This window comes from Lipotes vexillifer, unplaced genomic scaffold (assembly GCF_000442215.2).
Source record: "Lipotes vexillifer unplaced genomic scaffold, Lipotes_vexillifer_v1.1 scaffold90, whole genome shotgun sequence".
NCBI lineage: Eukaryota > Metazoa > Chordata > Mammalia > Artiodactyla > Lipotidae > Lipotes > Lipotes vexillifer.
Window position 1 is genome coordinate 1,118,405 of NW_006782310.1, and position 6,528 is coordinate 1,124,932.

Sequence of the window (6,528 nt, forward strand, 5' to 3'; positions counted from 1 at the left end):
GCAGAGAGTGAGAAAGCAAATGTGGCAAAATATTAATTAAAAAAAAAACACGGCAGGATGATGAGATATTAAAACTGGACCAGGGGAATTCCGTGGCCGTCCAGTGGTTGGGACTCTGCACTTTCACTGCCAAGCGCACGAGTTCAATCCCTGGTGGAGGAACTAAAATCCCACAAGCCATGGGGCACGGCCAAAACAAACAAACAAAAGCAAACAGACAAAACTGGACTAGATTAAGACTCAACTAAAGGAAGAAGTAAGAGATATTGCACTGGAAAGAACAGTAGTCTTGTGACATTGCCTCTAGATGCACAGCTGGAAGGGGCTTTAGATCGGCTCCTTTTGAGGAAGTACAAATGCATATGTATTGAGGGGGAAATGGCTGGAATAATTAACTTTAAGAACAGAAAGAAGAGTGGTTATGTTCTGGACTGTTCTAGTTCCCTAAAAATTAGGCTCTGTTTGCTTTTAAAAACTGGTGTGAAGCTTTTGCCTCCACTGTTATACTGGAACTAATCTTGTAATAGTTGCCTTTGTCCTGGCTGTGAGCCCAGAACCGAACAATGCCCAGAAGATGTCAATAAATGTGTGAAGTAAATGAAAGCAAAAAAGGAAAAAGAAAAAGGGAGGAGGAGGAAGGGAGATGGTGGGTAGGAGGACAAAGGTCGGGGAGAGGGATCTTTTTCTTCTATAATTTCTCTCAAACATCATCAAAGAAAATTTGGAATGTGAGTTGATTTGTTGAAATTTCTTGCCACTTCTGGTCTAATCTATAGCTCTGCCTCTGAGGACAGCATAGTTTATCTAGTGAAACAACTTTAGCTGCATTCAGAATATGTTTTTCACTGCTGGTTTGCTCTCTACAGATTGGCTTTCTATGCCTGGGGAAGGAAGGAGGTGGCTGCCCCACAGCTCCTGTTAACATACCTTCCAAGTTAACGTAAGCAGATAAATAAGGGGGTCTCTGGAGAAAGAGAACCAGGAGCTGCCTTCTTGACATAAGAGAAGCCATTTTGGTCTCAGACATTTTGTGATCTGAGCCTGGCCACAATGCTTGCCCTTGAACAGGTCTCAGTATTAATGATCATAAGGGAACAAAGGAATTCAGGAAGAGAGAAAAGCGCAGTGATAAAGCAGAGTCCTAGTTTCTCCTCAAGGGATATACATAATAATATATCTTTCAGTGCTGCAGGAACTAAGCACCCCCCCTCCCCCGCCAGCCCCGCCCTGACCAGGTGCAGGATGGAAGAAATGTGATGTTGACCCTCCTGACTTCAATCAATTAAATCTTGGACTCTTGTCAACCTTTGCCCCAATTCTATGCTGAATTCTCCTCTGCTCAAGCCCCTTCACGAATATGCATGTACCCTGAGCTTAAAACTTCCCCAATTTTGCTGTTCAGGTAGACACTGCTTTAGGAGAGATCCCTGGTGTTCTCCTTACTTGTTGCAAGTAATAAGTCCTTCCTTCTCCCAACCTTTGGCTTGGTTGTGTCTATTGGCTAGATACCCACCAAGAGGTGAACCCAGTTTTCGGGCAACATTAATGCACTTAATGGAGACTGACTAGAATATAAGGATCTCAATTCCATATTCTTGAAACTGTGACAGTCTCAAGTTGGGACTATACACACCTCTATGCTAATCGATTTGTAACATGGAGGTTTTACTTCACAGGATACATAGGCCCAATGGGGTTACTAATAGGAATATTATTTAAAACGACAGCTGTATAATAGTACATAAAAATGCTGCTGATATGGAATTAAATGTAAGGTAAATAGCATGAAAATGCATATTTATAATGACATTTATGAAGGAGTTGAAATTTAACTGTCCCAAACCGAGGTAGACTAAAAAGGTGAATTCCTTTATTTTCTATGTTTAATTAGATCTCACTTTTGAGTTTCCATTTGTGCTAATTTGCAGAGCTGTGAGGAGGGAATTTAAACTTGCAATGGAAAGTAACTCAGTTCCTTCTCTTCTGGGAAGTAGAACCACTTTTGCAGTGTTTGTTTCTCCTTTACCTTCCCCTTGTCCTTCTAGAGTGTTGATTCAGTCAGGAAAATGGGTCAGGGTCCAGTCAAGAAAGAAAGCTCTCAATAAGTAGTTCAAAAGAAAATGTTTAATACAGAAAATTAATGACAAAGATGTCAAAATTGCTGAAAGACCAAGTGTGATAGCAAGGCAAACACAGAAGCCACTGAGAAAAGGCAGGGACTGTCCAGCAGGAACCGGGACCATAGAGGAAAGGGTGGTCTCCCAGAAGCTGGAACTGAAATAGGAGGAAAGGAGGCAGGGCACAACCTTTAAAAGAATGATATAGCCATAGGACATGACAAAAACTGGTTAGAACTAACTAGATCCAAGATGGCAGAAGATTTGACTTCCATTGGACTTTGAGCCTCATTATACGCTCATTGTAATACATTAGCATAAGCTAAGTGACACACACCCCAGCACCGTGACAGTTCTGAGGCCAACCATCAAAGATCAAAAAGTGGGTGGTGGCCCAATTCCTGGAAATCTCCACCCCTTCCCCAAAATAGTTGGAATAATGCTCCCCCTCATTAGCCTATGAAATTATCCAGCCCATAAAAACTAACCATGCCATATTTCTGTGCCTCTCAGCTTCTGAGATGGCCTACACTCTGTCTGTGGAGCATGTTTCTCTCTAAATAAATCCACTTCTTACCTATCACTTTGTCTCTCATTGAATTCTTTCTGTGATGAGACATCAAGAACCTGAGCTTTGGACTTCCCTAGCCGTCCAGTGGTTAAGACTCCTCACTCCCGATGCCGGGGGTCCAGATTCATCCCTGGTCAGAGAACTAGATCCCATATGCATGCCACAACTAAGAAGCCTGCACGCTGCGACTAAGAAGTCCCCATGCTGCAACTAAGACCCAGAGCAGCCTAAATAAATAAATAATTTTAAACAAAAAAGAACCTGAGCTTCATTAAGTCCTGAGACCACGTGTGTGATCTCAGTTAAAAGATGGTGGGTTCAAGTCCCAATCTGAGGTCCACAGTTTCAGAAACATGGAAGAAATGAGGCCACTGCCAGGAGCAAAGAGAGGGTAAAATTCTGTCACCCAATTGCAATGTGTGTGTGTAGGGGGGTGTTTCCCATACGCTAAACAATTCTCAGATATCAGCTGAGAGTCCTACAATTCAACTCAATTCTGATACCTACCTGAATATAGTGCCAGACCCCACAGGTTAAGGGCTCAGTCCTACAAGACTGCCCATCCCCCTGCCCACATCAGACACCAAATCAAAAGTCCAGGTTGTCACCTGTGCTTCTGACCCATTAGCTATAAATCAGAGGTTCCCACTACTCCTTACTTGGGTTTGATTAATTTGCTAGAGTGGCTTACAGAACTCAGGAAAGCAGTTTACTCACTAGATTACTGGTTTATTATAAAAGGATATGTACAACTCAGGAAAAACCAGATGAAGCGATGTGTAGGGCAAAGGATGGGGGAAAGGATGAGGAGCTTCCATGCTCTCTAACTGTGACGAAAGAAACGGAAGAACAGCTTCAGGGCTAACAGCACATTTTGGCTTCTGTAAGAAACTTGCTTGCTTGGGGCAGGAAGAACCGGGTTCCTGATTGGCTGATTCAAAATTAAACAGCTCCCTCCCGCCTTGGGAACTTCCCGTCATGTGAAGGGTATAAAGGCCTCGCCCGACTGTTAGTCGGGGTCTCACTCACTTCTCTCCGAGTGGGACCCTGTCCGGACAGTTTGTGTAAGCTTCTATACTTGTACTTGTATAAATCCTTTGCTAATCTTTCTACTTGGTATTGGTGATTCTCGGGTGTCCTTGGTTGGGACACGGGTCTCATTTACCGGGGAACTCGACTCCAGGTGTGTGGCTCCCGGACCGCAACATAACCAGGCCACTTTCCTCAGTTTCCATGTGTTCACCAAGTCAGAAGCTCTCTAAACCCTGTCCTTTGGGGTTGTTATGTAGGCTTCATTACAGAGGCATCATTGAGTAAAGCATTAACCATTGGTGAGGGAACTCAAACTCCAGCCCCTCCCTCCCTGGAGGTCTGGGTGTGGTACTAAAAGTTCCAACCCTTTAAGCACTTGGTTGGTTCCTCTGGAGACCAGCCTCCAACCTCTGGGGCTTTCCCAAAGTCACCTTAGTAACATAAAAAAAGATACCTTTACTGTTCTTATCAATTAGGAAATTCAAAAGGTTTTTAGGAGAGCTCTGTGCCCAAAACAGGAACAAAGACCAAATATATATTTCTTATTATAAATCACAATATCACAGAGGGAGAAATACCTTCACTTCTTCCTTCCTTCTCCCTTCCGGTTTCTCTTCAATGCCTCCCACTGGCTGAATATAGCAAGAAGTCAGTTGGTAAGGGAAACTGGGATACAGCTTGCAAGGGTTAACTCCAGCAATACAGAGCAGAATAGAGGACTGGGGGGGCAGGGCAGGGGGAACAGATCTGGTAGTCATTAAGCAAATACCTAGCTCAGATACTCTGAGCTACAAATAACAAAAGAGCCAACTGAGAATGGCTTAAACTATTAGAAAGGTTTAACAGGAGGTAGGGTAGGGAATTCCCCGGCAGTCCAGTGGTTAGGACTTCACTGTAGGGCGGGTTCAGGGTCGATGAGATTAATGCTCAATTACATCAAGGACCTCCGTTCTTCAGTCTTTCAGCTCTGACATCTTCAGTCCTTTGGCTTATCCTCTGGCTTGTTCTTTCCATGGTTTCATGATGGTTGCAGAGTTTCAGGCAGCGTAGACAGACAGAAAAACATCCAGAAGTAGCATGGAATTGTTTATTCCTATTTGTTTTTTGATCAGCAAAGAAAAGCACTTGCTGAAGCCCCTCAGAAGAATTCCTGTCACACCTCCTTGATCATAATTGAGTCACAGGCCCAGGCCTAAATGTGTAAGAAGAAATAACCCATCCAGATTGGCTCATCTCTATCATGGGTTTCCCCCTTGAGCTGAGAATAAGGGTTACCTCCTAAAAGATAGAGCTGGGAGAAAAATAGAAGCTACCTAAACAAAAATCATGATTTGTTAGAGTGGGGGATGGAAGTAGGATTTATGAACGCTTGTTGGGAATCCCCTGGTGGTCCGGTGGTTGGGACTCTGTGCTTTCACTGCTGAGGGTGTGGGTTCAATCCCTGGTTGGGGAACTAAGATCCTGCAAGCTGTGCAGTGCGGCCAAAAAAAAATGCTTGTTGATAGGAACATGGTGCCTATTATGGTTTCCCTTTCACATTTTTATTCACTTGAACTCCTTCTTACTTAGCCTGAGGCATCCATCTGCCTGTGTGTGTGTGTGTGTGTGTGTGTGTGTGTGTGCGTGCGCGCGCGCACGTGCGCGCACGTGCTGGGGTGAAGAGGGGAAAAGAAGAAATTAGTATTAATTTAACAGGAATGTAAAGAACTTTGCTTTTTTTTTTTGGAAAAAAGAACATTTCCAAAACAAGCTTAAACAATTAAATTATATGCCTTCAGTGAATAGGTTATTTATGTACATGATCAGGAGTAATATTGAAAATATTTGGACTTCCCTGGAGGCACAGTGGTTAAGAATCTGCCTGCCAGTGCAGGGGACACGGGTTTGAGCCCTGGTCCAGGAAGATCCCACATGCCGCGGAGCAACTAAGCCTGTGCGCCACAACTACTGAGCCCACTAGCCACAACTATTGAGCCTGCACTCTAGAGCCTGCGAGCCACAACTACTGAAGTCCGTGTACCACAACTACTAAACGCTGCGCATCTAGATCCTGTGCTCCACAAGAGAAGCCACTGCAGTGAGAAGGCCCCGTTCACTGCAACTAGAGAAAGCCCATGCACAGCAACAAAGACAGACAAAATCAAAATAAAGACAGCCAGAAATAAATAAATAAATAAAATTTAAAAAAAAATTAAAAGAAAAAGAAAATATTTAACAACTGGAACCAGATGGGCACTGGCCATTCAGAACAGACTGAAAAGGCCAGGCTGAAAAGGACTAGAAGAGCTGCATCTGCACGGCTGCCAAGCAGCTGAAGGTCAGCACCGCACATGGTACTAATTTAAAAAGATACAGAAGGGTAGACAGTGAAAGATGAGCCTCTCTTCTATGCCATCTCCCAGCTTCCTCGTTCACTTCTTCAAAGGCAGTCACTTTTACCAGCAAAACTTTGAAGGTTTTGCAACAAGGCAAAGCCAGGCTTTGTCAAGAAAGTAATTACTTTTCTAAATTCACTTATCTCCCCCTTTAGTATGTTAATTACCTGGCTTAGTAGACTTGACTGAAGAGTTTTACATATGGGAGCACCCAGTCAACCCAATCAGCCATAAACAGCAAGGGGAAAGGTCCATTCTTTCCAGTCCAAGGGATTGTGAAATAAAATTAATATTTTATGGCAAGACAAAAATGTAAACATAAAAAATTATTCTCTGACCTTTGGCTTCCTCTCTCCCACCACTGTGCATCATGTATCTGCATTATGCATCGACCAAACCTCCCCCATCAGCAGGCATACCTGTTGAACCATAA